The sequence below is a fragment of the Chiloscyllium punctatum genome, chromosome 9 (assembly GCF_047496795.1).
Source record: "Chiloscyllium punctatum isolate Juve2018m chromosome 9, sChiPun1.3, whole genome shotgun sequence".
NCBI lineage: Eukaryota > Metazoa > Chordata > Chondrichthyes > Orectolobiformes > Hemiscylliidae > Chiloscyllium > Chiloscyllium punctatum.
Window position 1 is genome coordinate 47957819 of NC_092747.1, and position 16225 is coordinate 47974043.

Genomic DNA, 16225 nt, shown 5'->3' on the forward strand with positions numbered 1-16225 from the left:
CTCTGAACAGTAACCCACCCAGACCCATTACCCTACCCTACATTTACCCCTGACTCATCCACCTAACATTACGGGCAACTTAGCATGATCAATTCGCCTTACCTGCACACCTTTGGATTGTGGGAATACACAGAGGAAACCCACCGAGACACGGGAAGCATGTGCAAACTCCACACAGATAGTTGCCCAAGAAAGGAATTGAACCCGGGTCCCTGGCGCTGTGATGCAAAAGTGCTAACCATTGAACCATCGTGCCACTAACAACTTAGAGTTGGACAAGACCATCATCATTAGTAGGCAAACGGGAGGAGGATAGAAGATAAGTCAGGGTTAGAGGCTCATACAGTGCTGAAAAAATATGGAGTGGTTAAGATCATAGAGAAATTAAGGCAGAAAAAAAATCAAGAAAATTAATCACATCAGAAAGGCAATTTCATCGAATAGAAATGAGTCACAAAATGTACTGGCCTTGGTGCAGAACAAAGTGCAAGTGGCAGAGTTCTTAATAGGAATTTAGGAAACATAATGAGAGGTAAGCAGGAATAAGTTTGGAGAAATTGAGTCCCAAATTGGCAAGATGGGATATGCAGCGTCCAACTGGATAGGATGAAACAGGATTGAGAGATGGCAATCTTACGGAGCACGTAAGGTGGAAAAACCGATCTTGATCAAGAATAACATAAGAAGTTTGAATTTCGATTTTGGTGAACAGTACGTCAAGGTTTCACGTGGCAAGACGAATTGACCAGAAAAAGTAGTGAAATGCATGGTGAAGTCTGAAATAAGGAATAATCTCTCCGAACGTGCAGCAACCGGAAATTTTGACTTGACCATACCTAATGTGAGATAGAGCAAAGAGATTGGGTTGGAGAGCTACAGTTAGAGGTTGTCAGTATATGGATAGAAACTGATGCAAAGCAATAACAAATAGGAAAGGAGGGAACAAAGGATCAATTTTATAGCAGATTGGAGATGTCAGTGCAAAGACAAGACAAAGATTAATCATTGAGGATGTCATTAGCACAGAGATAGCTAATGCTTAAATAGTTGGTAACCTGCACGATGGGCAATGGAGATAACAGCATAGTAAACCATATGAAACTTTGCAGAAAGGTCGAGAAAGGGTTAGCACAACATTAACAACAGATGCAATGGTACATTAGAAATAGGAACTGGAGAAGACTATTTCGCCTGTTCAGCCTGCTCCATCAACCAGTACAATCATAGTTGATCCTGGGTTTCAAATCCATCTGCTCCCATATCTTGACTATTTGAGGAGATCAAAGATGCGTTTGTGTCAGTCTTAAGCATATTCAATGTTGACACATCCACAACCTTAGGTGGTAAAGAAGCCCACAAGATTCACAATCCTTCACATGAAGATATTTCTTGTCTCAGACCTAGAAGATCCCGATATCCTACCTTTACTCTAGATTTTCTCATCTAGAGGAAACAAGGTCATCTACCATGTTAAGTCCCTTCATTAACTTGAGCGTTTAATTTAGAACACCTCTCATTCTTCGAAACTCTCATGAACACAGATATGATTTACACAGCTGTTCATCACTGATCCCTGGCATGAGAGGACTGTCCAATAGAGTGAATCTTCAGTGTACAATAAATGCAATAATGTCTTTCCATAAATATAGAAACTAAAATTGTACACAATACTTTGGGTGCTGTCTCACCAAAGTCCCATATAAGTACAGCAAGACGACTTTATTATTTTCCTCCAAATCCTTTGGAAAGGAAGGAACACTGTGCTATTTGCTTTCCTAAATTGTGAATGTATCTGCACACTAACTTTCCCTGGACGTGCCCAAGTCCCTCTGTGCACCAACATTTACAAGTTCATGTCTTTAGAAATACTTCAGATTTTTTCATTCTTACAACCAATGTGAATAACCTCACTTCTCAATGCTCCAACCTTGTGCTTGTTCACTCAAACCAACTATATCTCCTTACAGCTTGTGTCCTCACCTAGCTTTGTATAATTAGCAAACTGAAATATATTACCCTGTCTTCATCCAAGTCATTAATATAAATTGTAAATATCTACAACTTCCAACAGTGACTCATGCAGCATTCCCCTAATTACAGCCTGGGTGTAAAAATATAAGTTTATTTCTCTTCGGTTTCCTGTCCATTAACCAATCCTCTTTCAATGAGCTTCTCTCGTATACTAATCGCTTGACATTTTAGAGCAGTAGAGATCTGCAGCACAGAAAAAGGCCCCTTGGTGCCCGCACAGGTCAAAAACAACCACCTATTGATTCTAATTCCATTTTCCAGCTTTTGGTCCACAGCTTTGTGGCTTGGCATCACAAGCGCACATCTAAACACTTAAATTAATCGACCACCTTTTAGAAATTTAGGCATACCACATTCATTGGTTCTCCATCAATTAACCTACAAGGTACATCTTCAAAAAACTCAAATCTTTTGTAAAATAATGTTGATTTGGCCCAATCATTTCAATTTTCATTATTAAGATTCCTCCGAGAATGAATTCCAGCACTTTCCCAATTACTGATGTCAGGCTAACTGGCTCAAAGTTCAGTTCTCTCTCTCTCCTTTCTTGAGAAGTGACATGCTATATTGTTAAGTTCTAAACTGCTGGGACAGCTCTCGAATCGAGGAAAGTTTGTAAAACCAACACCAGAAGCTGTAAAGACTATTTTATTATTTTTCTGTACTCTTAATTGTGAATAGAAAGGGAAAGGATTAGTTTAAAAACCAAGGACTGTGGAAAGCATTACTGCATTTTTTAAAAGCATTACCTGATATTCATTGCAAGTGCTATTTACACTGTCAATTATTCAAGCAGTGGAAAAGGTTACTACAGATGGGTTAGACTGTGGGGACATGTATGCTAGGAGATTTCACCAGCAACAAGTAATTGATTGGGTCACCAATCCACATATACCATTGTCGAGTACAAAGGCCTTTTGCCTGCTAATAACAAAATGATGGCTCCCAAGTAAGCTAAACAGCTTATGGTTGTGAAAGATTACTCCAAAGCCATCACACCTCTAGCAAAGAAGGGAACTGTCCATTTTCTATAGTTAAAAAAAACAAAGGTTTGAAGTAAGCCAGTTTATTTACCCTCATCAGTTGTTGCAACCAGTGGCTCTTAGCCAAAACTTCACAGTGAGACTTATGTGAATGGACAGTCTCTCTGTGCCTCATGCAAGCATGTGAAAATACCTAGAAAAGGGAGATTAAGGAGCTGCATGCCCTGACAAGTAAAAAGAATCATTTCGGTGAACACTGTGGATAGGAACCATTGAACTGCCTTCCTAGTTCATCCCTCTGTCTATGACACTGATGGTTGTGTCTATATTTGTCCGTAGAGAAGCTTTATAAGCAGCTTAGTTTTAACTAATAGAGTTATAAGTCAATAGTTCCTAATTGTTTCCGTTAGCCAGAATTGTTTATTTGCAAATATACAGAAACCTGGTCCATGCTTCCTGTCAAGCTGGGTTGAAAAGACAGATAAGATGGAGAACTTTGTGTACTTTTATAAAATCTTTAGCTTTTGTGATGGCTACAGGAAGAGTGGGGCTTGCTAACAGCCACATCAAATCATCAACATTTCTACCAATGTAATTGCAACACAGTCAAACTAAAATCCTTCAAAAGGATTCTGAAATTGATCCCAATGATTCTTAACTAGACTTTTTGAATAACAAATTCCAGATGTGAATAATCATTTGTCGACATCAGTTTGTAACTTAAACAAAAGACTCAGCAATTTAATAATAAAACAATAATTTCAATTGAGCAAAATTAAACAAAGCAATCTAAATGATCCATGTTATAAACCCAAAAACCTTTGTTTTCAGCCCCACTCACACAAAAGACAGACAAACACAGTTAAGGGATACACAAAAGAAAGTAACAAAACTGGCCAGATTATTTAAATAGTTTTCACAATACATTGTTCCACAGGTATAAATGATGGGTACTTTTGGTTGATTTTCTGAAAATGTTGGTCAGGATCACCTTTACGGTTCACTCAGATGAAGGGAGCAATAGTTATAACTTAGTTTTCTATTCTCTAGACCTTCAGGAGTTGATAAAGGAGGTCAGACAAAGAGTTTTTAAATCTTCATGCTGTCACAACAAGAGTCAGATAATTTCTCATAGAAATGAGTTTAAAACCCAATTTTAACTGAGCACTCTCTGACAGATTGACCACCTCCTCCACAAGGCCCCAGTTACCATTCAGCAATTGTTATCTGCTTGACCATAAGGTCTTTTCCAGACTTGCTGGAACCAATTCCCAGACACTGATCTCGTGAATAACCAACTTCTTCTGCAATCTGTTTAAACAAAATTCTCTTCCCCAGTGGTGAAGCAACTGCAGTACATTTTGGTCAGAAATCAATTTACAACTAATTTCCAGCCCTGGCCTAACAAATAAACAGAAACTTGTTACGGCCCTCTTGTGGCACGGTGATAAAGCCCAACCTTGGACTGAGTGTCCCAGGTTCAAGTCTCATCTGATCCAGTGAAGTGTAATAACATTTCTGAACAGGTTGATTATAAAAATAGATTAAATTCAAAAATAAAAGAAGCTTGTTTACTTCTCTCCTTATTCCTAGGCCTCAGACATACTTTCAAGGTGAAGCAGCGATTTACCTGCAAATCAAACCTTCACGCAACCTAGTCTATTGTACTCGCTGCTCACAACATGGTCTCCTCTACACTGAGGAGATCAAGTGTAGACTGGGCAACTGCTTTGCAGAACACCTGCATTTTGTCTGCAAAAAAATTACTGAGCTTGCTGTTGCCTGTCATTTCAACATACGACTGTGTTCCCTGGCCAACAAATCTGACTCGGGCTTGCTGCAATGCTCCAGCAAAGCTCAGTGCAAGCTGGCAGAGAAACAACTCACTTTCTGCTTGGGAATCCCGCAACCTGCTAGACTTAATATTAAGTTCAATAATTTTTGGGCCTAAGCACTGTCATCACATGGGCTACTCCCACAAGCAATCCACTGTCAATCCCATTAGCAGCTTTCATTCTCCCAGGCTGACCTTTTCTTGGTCTCTCCAACTGTTTTTCTCTCTCTCTCTCTCTCTCTGAGCTCCTCTGCATCTATTATTTACTCCTTCCCCCTCCACTAACCTTTTCCTAGCTCCAATCAGCTCTGAAGGGTCACTGGACTCGAAACGTTAACTCTGCTTTCTCTCCACAGTTTCTGCAAGATTTAATGTATTTCCCCAATTTCTGTTTTTGTTTCTAATTACCAGTGTCCCACAGTTTTGTTTTTTTTGTTTTAGCTTGTTTGATCTGTTTTCCTTTGAACATAAGCAGTTAACCGTAAACCAAAAAACATGGTGGCACAGTGGTTAGCACTGCTGCCTCACAGCACCAGAGACCCTGGTTCAATTCCCGACTCAGGCGACTGACTGTGTGGAGTTTGCACATTCTCCCCGTGTCTGCGTGGGTTTCCTCCGGGTGCTCTGGTTTCCTCCCACAGTCCAAAGATGCGCACGTCAGGTGAATTGGCCATGCTAAATTGCCCGTAGTGTAAGGTAAAGGGGTAAGTGTACGGGAATGGGTGGGTTACGCTTCGGCGGGTCAGTGTGGACTTGTTGGGCCGAAGGGCCTGTTTCCACACTGTAAGTAATCTAATCTAATCTAATCTAATCTTTAGCTCTGTTCCCAGTTCACTGCTCCAAACCAAAATTGATTTTAAAAAAAATTAAAAATAAATCAAAATTAACAAGTGTGGCAACAATACTCAGCCTCAGATGTACGCCTTCACATACTGAGAACTTGCCAGATTTTAATTTCTAGAGTTCCTCCAGTGCATTTGTTCTCTGCTGACAGTAATTACCTTTAATTTCTCATTTCATTAACCTCTAGACTACCCACTACTGCAGGTATGCAACTTTCCTAGTAGATTTTTCACTGATTAACCTTGTCTCAAAAGTGAAGGGATACCACTGTAAAGCAAAGATGACCATTGCACAATAGTTAGAGACGACCTTCAGGAGATCAGCATGTATAATTAGAGTGCAGATGAGGAATATAGGGAAAACAACCCACTAGTGAGTGTTGTCTACAAGACCTATTGATAGTAACCACAATGTGAAAAAAAGTATCCAAGATGAAATACTGTGCTTATGATAATGGGACAGCAATAATAATGGCTAGTTTTAATCTATATATAAAAACTGGAAAAAAGTCAGATCAGGAGCTTGGATGAGGAATTGATAGGATGTTTTTGAGAGCAGCCTGAGGAATTAATATTAGATCTGATGTTGTGTAATGTAACAGAATTATTGACCTCAAAACTAAGGTGCCCCGAGGTAGCAATAACCACAACATGATTCAATATTACATTAAGTTTGAAAGTGAGATGATTAGAGCGGAGGCTTATTTTAAAACTTGAATAAGGCTAACCATGTGGGCATGAACATTGCAGTGAGCTGGATCCTAGGACAGAGGATAAATCAGAGGCACAGTGGCAGACACAAAGGATATATTAGAATACTCAGTAAAGTACATTCTTACCATAAAGAAAGATTTTAAAAGGAGGATTCACCATCTGTTGTTAACTAAAGCCAGCGAAAGCATCAAACTTAAGGTTCAACATATAGCTGCACAAAAATGAGCGGCAGGTCAGATGACTAGTCAAAATATAAAGATCAACAGAGAATAACTAAAAGGTTAATCAGAAGAAATTAACGAGAGAAAACAGCTAGGAAAGTGAAAATGGTACTTAAAGGGAAAAATGTATAGTAAGTGCTGTTCCGAGAGAGAGGAAGGAGGGGAGTCAACAGTAAATAACAAAATGGCAGATGAAGCAACACATATTTTGCCAACACCTTCACAATACAGGATACAAAAACAAATCCAGTAATAGCTGTGAATCAAGAAGAATGCTGGATGACAAAAGAAATTGAGGATTTGGTTAAGAAATGGAAGGAAGCATATGTCAGGTAGAGACAGGATAGATCGAACAAATTCTTAGAAGTGTATAAAGAAAGTAGGAGTATACTTAAGAGGGAAATCAGGAGGGCAAAACGGGGACATGACAGCTTTGGCAAATAGAATTAAGGAGAATCCAAAGGGTTTTTACAAATATATTAAGGACAAAAGGGTAACTAGGGAGAGAATAGGGCTCCTCAAAGATCAGTAAGGCGGCCTTTGTGTGGAGCCACAGAAAAAGGGGGAGATACTAAATGAATATTTTGCATCAGCATTTACTGTGGAAATAGATGGTGACATCTTGCAAAATGTCCAGATTACAGAGGAGGAAGTGCTGGATGTCTTGAAACGGTTAAAGGTGATAATTCCCCAAGACCTGATCAGGTGTACCTGAGAACTCCGTGAAGCTAAAGTTATTGCTGGGCCTCTTCCTGAGATATTTGTATCATCGATAGTCACAGGTGAGGTGCCGGGAGACTGGAGGTTGGCAAACGTGGTGCCACTGTTTAAGAAAGGCAGTAAATACAAGCCAGGGAACTATAGACCGGTGAGCCAAACTCGGTGGTGGGCAAGTTGTTGGAGGGAATCCTGAGGGACAGGATGTACATGTATTTGGAAAGGCAAGGACTGATTCGGGATAGTCAACATGGCTTTGTGCGTGGGAAATCATATCTCACAAGCTTGATTGAGCTTTTTGAAGAAGTAACAAAGAAGATTGATGAGGGCAGAGCAGTAGATGTGATCTACGTGGACTTCAGTAAGGCGTTCGACAAGATTCCCCATGGGAGACTGATTAGCAAGGTTAGATCTCATGGAATACAGGGAGAACTAGCCATTTGGATACAGAACTGGCTCAAAGGTAGAAGACAGAGGGTGGTGGTGGAGGGTTGTTTTTCAGACTGGAGGCCTGTGACCAGTGGAGTGCCACAAGGATCATTACTGGCCCCTCTACTTTTTGTCATTTACATAAATGATTTGGGTGTGAGCATAAGAGGTACAGTTAGTAAGTTTGCAGATGACGCCAAAATTGGAGGTGCAGTGGACAGCTAAGAAGGTTACCTCAGAATCTTGAGCAGATGGGCCAATGGGCTGAGGAGTGGCAGATGGAGTTTAATTTAGATAAATATGAGGTGCTGCATTTTGGGAAAGCAAATCTTAGCAGGACTTATACACTTAATGGTAAGGTCCTAGGGAGTGTTGCTGAACAAAGAGACCTTGGAGTGCAGGTTCATAGCTCCTTGAAAGAGGAGTCATGGATAGTGAAGAAGGCATTTGGTATGCTTTCCTTTATTGGTCAGAGTATTGAGTACAGGAGTACTGTGGTCATGTTGCGGCTGTACAGGACATTGGTTAGGCTACTGTTGGAACATTGCGTGCAATTCTGGTCTCCTTCCTATCGGAAAGATGTTGTGAAACTTGAAAGGATTCAGAAAAGATTTACAAGGATGTTGCCAGGGTTGGAGGATCTGAGCTACAGGGAGAAGCTGAACAGGCTGGGGCTGTATTTCCTGGAGCGTCAGAAGCTGAGCGGTGAGCTTATAGAGATTTACAAAATTATGAGGGGTATGGATAGGATAAAATAGACAAAGTCTCTTCCCTGGGGTCGGGGAGTCCAGAACTAGAGGGTGGTTTAGGGTGAGAGGGGAAAGATAAAGAAGAGACCCGAGGGGCAACTTTTTCACGCAGAGGGTGGTATGTGTATGGAATGAGCTGCCAGAGAAAGTGGTGGAGGCTGGTACTATTGCAACATTTAAGAGGCACTTGGATGAGTATATGAATAGGAAGCGTTTGCAGGGATATGGGCCAGGTGCTGGCAGGTGGGACTAGATTGGGTTGGGATATCTGGTCGGCATGGACGGGTTGGACCAAAGGGTCTGTTTCCATGTTGTACATCTCTATGACTATGACTCTAAGAGGAAACAAGAGAGGAACTTCGCAATATTACAATCATGAGGGAAGTTGCACAATGCAAAGGATTAGTGGCATTGTCACTGACTTATTAATCCAGGAACCAGGGTGATGTTTTGGAGGGGATTTTGAGAGAGAATTTTCATGCATTTGGAGAGGCAAGAACCCATTAGGGATAGTCAACATGGTTTTGCATATGGGAAATCATGTGTCACAAACTTGATTGAGATTTTTGAGGACTTGACTAAAAATATAGGGGAGGGCAGTGCAACTGTTCACATGGACTTCAGTAAAGCCTTTGACAAGGTTCCGCACGGTAGACTGGTTGATAAAGTCAGATCATTTGGTATTCCGGGGAGCTTGCCAATTGGATATCATTTTGGCTTGATGGTAGGAGAGGGTGTGATGGTGAAGGTTAACCAGACTAGAGGCTTATGACCAGTGCTTGGGGGGTGGGGGGGGGGGGGGGGGGGGGGGGGGGGGGAAGAGGGGTCCATTGCTGTTTATCATTTATGTAAATGATTTAGATGAGAATTTGGGAAGCATGGATAGTAGGTTGACGGATGACAGCAAAATTAGTAACATAGTGCACAGTGGAGAAGGTGAACTAAGAGTACAAAGGGATCCTGATCAACTGGTCAAATGGGCTGAGTGGCAAATGGAATTTAATTTGGATAAATGAGAGATGAGACAAAAAAAAGCATATATAGTTAATGTTAATATCTAAATTCAGCTTAAATGTTCAAACATTTCTGACTCTCACCCCATCAGGCAATGAATTCCAGAGTTCCAATTTCTTTTCAACTCTCCTTCATAGCCTTCTACTTCTTCCCTTTAAATCTGTGTCTTCTGGCTATTGACCACTCTACTAATAGAAATAAAAAGTGCCTTCTTATTTGCCCTATCTTACATATCTCTATCAGGACCCCCAATGCTTCACAAATATAAAGCCTTCCCTCTTGCAACATTTCACCAGTCATTTCTTCATTGACAATATCCTTCTTATACTCCATACTGCGTGGCACTAGGAGTATCAGAGAAAATCTTTGAAGTTCTGCTTTTCAATTTCCTACCTTAACTCCCTCAAAAGGACCTTATTTCTCTTTTTTTCCTTACAAAATTAATCCCAATGTAGACCACAATCTCAGGCTGGGTCCCTCTCTCCTTCAGAGTGGCCTGCAGCTGTTCTGTGACATCCTGACCCTGACACCCAAGTGGCAGCATACCATCCTGGAATGTTGTCTATGGCCATTTTCCCCTTACTAATGAGTCCCCTACCATTATTGCTCGCCACACTTCTACCTCCATCTCAAGCAATTAATTGGACTATCCGCAGTGCCATGACTTTGGTTCTGGCTGCATTCACAGTGGAACTGTCACTCTCACTGCTTTCCAAGACTGAAATATGGTGTGCAAGAGAGGTGCACTCTGGTGATTCCCTCACCTACCTGCCTGGTTCCCCTTCCTCTGCTTCTCACCATCACCTGTTCCCTCTCTGACTACACTTTGTTAAGCTTTAGGATGACCACATCCTGAAACCTGCTATTCACAAATCTCTTAGCCTCATGAATGCACTGTAGTGCCCTCAGCTGCCACACCGTTCCAACAAACCAGAGTTTAAGCTGCTCCAGCCAGAACAACTCCTGCACACAGTCACCCAGACTGTATCTAGGATTTCCCAGATAGTGCAAGATGTACATATCACAGGTCTGAGCACTCTAAACGTAGTTTGTATTTTGGATAAAATGGAATTAGTAAATGCATGAACCAATTACATCCTCAAAAAAATGTGTATGTCAGACACTACAGTGCTTGGAGATGTCGGTGTTGGACTGCGTCGATATGTGCGATCTTCTTGGAGATCCTTTCCACTTTAAGCCGGCAGTTAGTGGTGTCAATAGTAGTCATGATTTGGAGATGCTGGTGTTGTACTGGGGTGTACAAAGTTAAAAAAATCACACAACACCAGGTTATAGTCCGACAGGTTTAATTGGAAGCACTCTGTGGAAGCACATACCGACACAGAGTGCTTCCAATTAAACCTGTCGGACTATAACCTGGTGTTGTGTGATTTTTTTAACTTTGTACACCCCAGTACAACACCAGCATCTCCAAATCATGACTACTATTGACACCACTAACTGCCGGCTTAAAGTGGAAAGGATCTCCAAGAAGATCGCACATATCGACACAGTACTTCCAATTAAACCTGTTGGACTATAACCTGGTGTTGTGTGATTTTTAACGACAGTATTTCCTTTTCAAGTAATGAGTCACATCATCACCATGATTTATTGTGCTTTTCTAACTGCATTGTTAAGGCTTCTTTAATAATAAGTTATAGAATTTTATTGACAACCAGTGAAAGCCTGACTAGCATATAGCTCCCTGTTTTGTCTCTCTCCTTTCTTGAACAGAAGTGATACATTTTCTAACTTTCAATCTGCTGGAACCATATAGAATCTAAGGAATCTTGAAAGATATCATCATAATTCCATCAACCATAACAAGTACAGTTATTCTCTTTTAGTACCCAAGGATGTAAACCATCATGTCCTCTGGAATTAATGACTTTTAATCGTTCATCTTTCTCCAATAATTAATTTAAGTAAAGAAATGATAGTTACAACTGTGAGCATTGATGGACGCTATATAATTAATTAAGACTATTAAGGCTATGTACACAACTACTTAAATAATATTTAAATAAATATTAAGTTAAAAAAGGATTGTGGACGGTAAAATCGTGGAAAGCAAAATTGTGGCTGTTTGGAAGGTAGAGGGTCAAACTGAACAGGGCCCAAAAATAATGGGAAGACAAAATGGAGTTCAAATAACATCGAAATGAGTACTCAGAAGTCCTTTACAGATTAATGGTCTTAAATTAGGGACTGATACAAGGAAGGATAAGCGGTATCCAAGATCCTGATTTTGAAGGCTGAAGCTTTGGCAAAATGTTTTGGCAGAATCCAATTTAGTTCAGGGTTTAGCATCAGCGCAATTGTCGAGTCATTGCCAAACCATAGCAGCAAGGTCTAGTTCAGTAGCCAGCTTAGAATAATGAACCACAGGCTAACAATAACACCAGATTTTGGACATTCAAGAAGCAGCAGTGTTTGAAAAAATGCATTTGATTGATGTTCAAGATGGCATGGAGCAAGTTTCCAGACTGTCAACAATGTTTTATGATAGTGCACTTCTGCATCTGCATCAGGCACAACTTTAGGAATGGAAAAAAGTACTGGGCTCCCTTAAAGCTGTAACAAAAGGCTCACAAGCTCTAAAGTGGAGTAACAGACAAAAGGCACACTATGACTGGGTGAGAAAACAGATACATCTATGAGTGTATCACAAGTAAAGATTTGTAAATGTTGGTGCTTGACAAATCCACACATAAAATAAATATATATTCCAAACTAGTAATAATAATTCACATTTTAAGATAGCTTTTGAGTTGTAGGCAATGTGAACTTTAAAAAAAAAGGAGCATGTCACACAATTGTCTTTACAATTTGAGGGCAAAAGGTCTACTTTAACAAAGTAAATCTGTTAAGAAACATTCACCAAACATACACCTTAAAAGCAAGAACAATTTCCTGTACATCCAAAGGCTGTAAGTAGAATCTAGAAACTATAGATCTGGGAGTCTGACATCAGTGGTGGATAAGTTGTTGGAGAAGATTCTGAAAGATAATATTTTTTACATGCATTTGGACAGGCAACGATTTGATTAGGGATAGTCAATATGTGCGAGGAAAATCATGTCTCAAGTTTGATTGAGGTAATTAAAAAGATTGATTAGATTAGATTAGATTACTTACAGTGTGGAAACAGGCCCTTCGGCCCAACAAGTCCACACCACCCCGTCGAAGCGCAACCCACCCATACATCTACCCCTTACCTAACACTACGGGCAATTTAGCATGGCCAAATCACCTGACCTGCACATCTTTGGACTGTGGGAGGAAACCGGAGCACCCGGAGGAAACCCACGCAGACACGGGGAGAACGTGCAAACTCCACACAGTCAGTCGCCTGAGGCGGGAAATGAACCCGGGTCTCTGGCGCTGTGAGGCAGCAGTGCTAACCACTGTGCCGCCCGATTGAGGGCAGCGCATTAAATACGGTTTACTTGGACTTTAGTAAAGCCTTTGGCAAAGGTTTCACATGGTAGACTAATTAGTAAAGTTAGATCTCGTGGAATTCAGAGAGTGCCTGCTGATTGGATACAAAATTGGCATTATGGTAGGACAGAGGTGGTAGAGGCTTGTTTTTCATACTGGAGATCTGTGACCAGTGGTGTTCCACAGGGATTGGTACTGGGTCCACTTCGGTCATTCATATAAATGATTTGGATGAGAATGTAGGAGGCATGGTGAGTAAATTTGCAGATGACACAAAAATTGGTGGTGTAGTTGACAGTGAAGAAGGTTATCCAAGCTTTCAGAGATCTTGATCAATTAGGTCAATGGGCTAAGGAGTGACAGGTGAAGTTTAATTTGGATAAATGCAGGATATTGCATTTTGGTAATCCAAACAAGGACAGGACTTGCACAATTAATGGTAGGGCCTTGAGTGGTGTTGTTGAACAGAGACCTAAGGGTTCAGGTATGTAATTCTTTGAAAGTCACATCACAGGGTGTTTAAGGCAGTGTTTAACATGCTTGCCTTCATTGTGCAGACCTTTGAATATAGGAGTTGGGACATCAAGATGAGGTTGCACAGGACATTGGCGAGACTTTTTCCAGAGTACTGTGCACAGTTCTGATCGTCCTGTTATAGGAAGGATATTATTAAACTGGTGAGGGGTCAGAAAAGATTTACCAGGATATTGTTGGGAATAGAGGGTATGAGATATGAAAATAGACTGGAACTTGTTTTACTGGAGTGTAAAAGGTTGAGGTTAATAAAATCAGGAGAGGCATAGAAAAATTGAATGATGAGAATGTTTTTCCCCTCGGGAGGGGAGATCAAAACGAGTAGGTATGTTTTTAAGGAGAGAGGAGAAAGATTTAACAAGGATGAGGGTCAACTTAATTGTTTTGTGTGGAATGAACTGCCAATGAAAGTGGTGAATGCAAGTACAGTTAGAACATTAAAAAGACAATTTGATAAGTACATGAACAGGAAAGGTTTGGAGGGATATGGGCCAAGCGTAGACAAGTGAGACTAGTTTAGTTTGGGAACATGATTGGCGTGGACAAGTTGGACCCGAAGGGCCTGATTCCTTGCTGTATGACTCAAACGGTGAATCTTCAACAACAAAAAGTAGATCTCGCCCAAAATGCCAACTAAGGCACTGCATTAACAGTAAAATATAAACTCGTGCATTTGAGGTCTATAATTATATTTTAAAAAGTTAATCACCCAAACACTTCGAGAATAAATGCCGAATATTATATCACCTACATGAATGTTCACAAACAATGTCTTGAAGCGAATGGCCAGCGAGCCTCTTAATCATACTAGAGGCCTAGTGTTAGAGTAAGCGGAATATCACCCCCATTTCTTAGAGGAACAACCCGGCCACAGAGAAACACAAAGGCGGACACTTTATACTCACAATGTCGGCCAAGTGCCCACACCGAACTCACTCGGTACAACTACCGGGGCGAGCCAAGCTGGTGTTTCACCTTCACTCCGGCCGCTGAATCACACTGACGGCCCCGAGCTGGAGGCCGACTTCGGACACATGATGATGGGCTTTCCAGCGGACGGATCCTGAAGCATTTTCCTCCTCCTCCATCTCTTCCTCGCAGCCGTGCCCGTTGATCGATGCAGCAGCAGCAGCAGCAGCAGCCGCCCTGGCCCCAGACCCGGCCTGCTCCGGTCAGATCCGGAGCGCGTGCTTCAACAGTTCTTTATTTGAAGAATCTACTCCGTGTCCCGCGGCTACCGCCATCTGCAGCCACGACAGGAACAGTGAGTGTGCAATCCCTTCCGTTAGTTACTCAATAACTTAGCTTGTCGTTTATGTGTTCTTTTCATTTGTCATATTTTTTAGCGAAACAAATTGCTGTGGTACTAATTTTTAACCTACAAGTCGAATGGGCACATCATTAAACCCAAACTCCACAAACGATCCACATTTCCATTTTTAAAAAGGGAGAAGTGGCTACTTGGCATGAGGAGGTACAACATCCACTTATGAGGCAAGTCTATAACGGATTAAACTGTTCCTGGCCCTCGATGTCTACCACAACCTATCAATCTAATCTATCCAACCCCGCACAGCAAGACAGACAGCATCAGGACGTGGAGAAGTCAACGTTTCGGGTGTAAACCTTCTACTTTGGATTCCAGAGTCTCCAGTTTTTTTTGTTTCTAGCCAATCCCACACGGCTCTTCTTACGATTTGGAGATGCCGGTGTTGGACTGGGGTGTACAAAGTTAAAAATCACACAACACCGAATTATAGTCCAACAGGTTTAATTGGAAGCACAATAGTTTTCAGAGCGAGGCTCCTTCATCAGATGGTAGTGGAGGGCTCCATCGTAACACAGAATTTATAGCAAAAATTTGTAGTGTGATGTAACTGAAATTATACATTGATTGATCGTTTGTTAAGCCTTTCATCTATTAGAATACAGTGATAGTTTCACTTCTTTCATGTGTAAATCACAAAACCTTTTTTTTAAAGTTGCATTCTCGGATTAGCTGTTAACAATGGTGATAGCTAGACAATATGTTGAAGGTGTTAGCCCCCTGTGTTCTCTGTCTATGACCTGATGTTTAGATTGATTCTAATCTAAAAAGTGAGATAACAGAGTTTTACATGAATTCATGCAGTTTTTGAGCTCAGAGTTCTACATGAATGCATGCAGTTTTTGAGCAAAGTGCAATGTAACTCTGCAAGTACAAATTCACCACACAAAATATATGTGTGCATGTGGGTCTTTGTCTGTGTGTGTGTGTGTGTGTCTGTCTGTCTGGGGTGGGGGTTGTGAGTGTGAGAAAGTGTGTGTGTGTGTGTGTAGTGAGTGCAGAATGTCTTAAGTCTGTGAGGGGGTGCATGTGTGAGTGTGTGTGTCTATAAGGGTGTGTGTGGGTGTCTGTGTGTGCATCTGTGTGTACCTGTGTCCGTGTGTAGGAATATCTGTGTGTGTGTGTGTGTGTGTGTGTAGTGCAATGGTGATCACCTGTAATGTGACATGAATCCAAGGTCCCAGTTGAGGCCCTCCCTATGGGTACCGAACTTAGCTATCAGCCTCTGCTCTGCCACTTTCCTCTGCTGCCTGTCCCGAAGTCCACCTTGGAGGATGGACACCCGAAGGTCCGAGGCTGAATGTCCTGGACCACTGAAGTGTTCCCCATCTGGGAGGGAACCCTCCTGTCTGTTCTTACAGTTGCATTCACACTTTCTTTATTCGT

General features: G+C 41.3%; 1 protein-coding gene and 1 long non-coding RNA gene across 3 annotated transcripts in view; one reads left to right on the forward strand and one right to left on the reverse strand.

The window, feature by feature from the left end:
* The window catches only part of LOC140481368 (probable ribonuclease ZC3H12C), an 81499-nt gene extending 66933 nt beyond the window's left edge, over positions 1-14566 (reverse strand). The window contains exon 1 of the mRNA XM_072577450.1: positions 14418-14566. The gene's annotated coding sequence lies outside the window, so the exon portion shown is untranslated. The remainder of the gene's footprint in view (positions 1-14417) is intronic.
* Positions 14567-14679: 113 nt separating this feature from the next.
* Positions 14680-16225, forward strand: part of LOC140481369 (uncharacterized) — a 45245-nt gene continuing 43699 nt past the window's right edge. For both annotated transcript variants that reach the window (XR_011961510.1, XR_011961511.1), the window contains exon 1: positions 14680-14776. This is a non-coding gene — a long non-coding RNA (uncharacterized lncRNA). The remainder of the gene's footprint in view (positions 14777-16225) is intronic.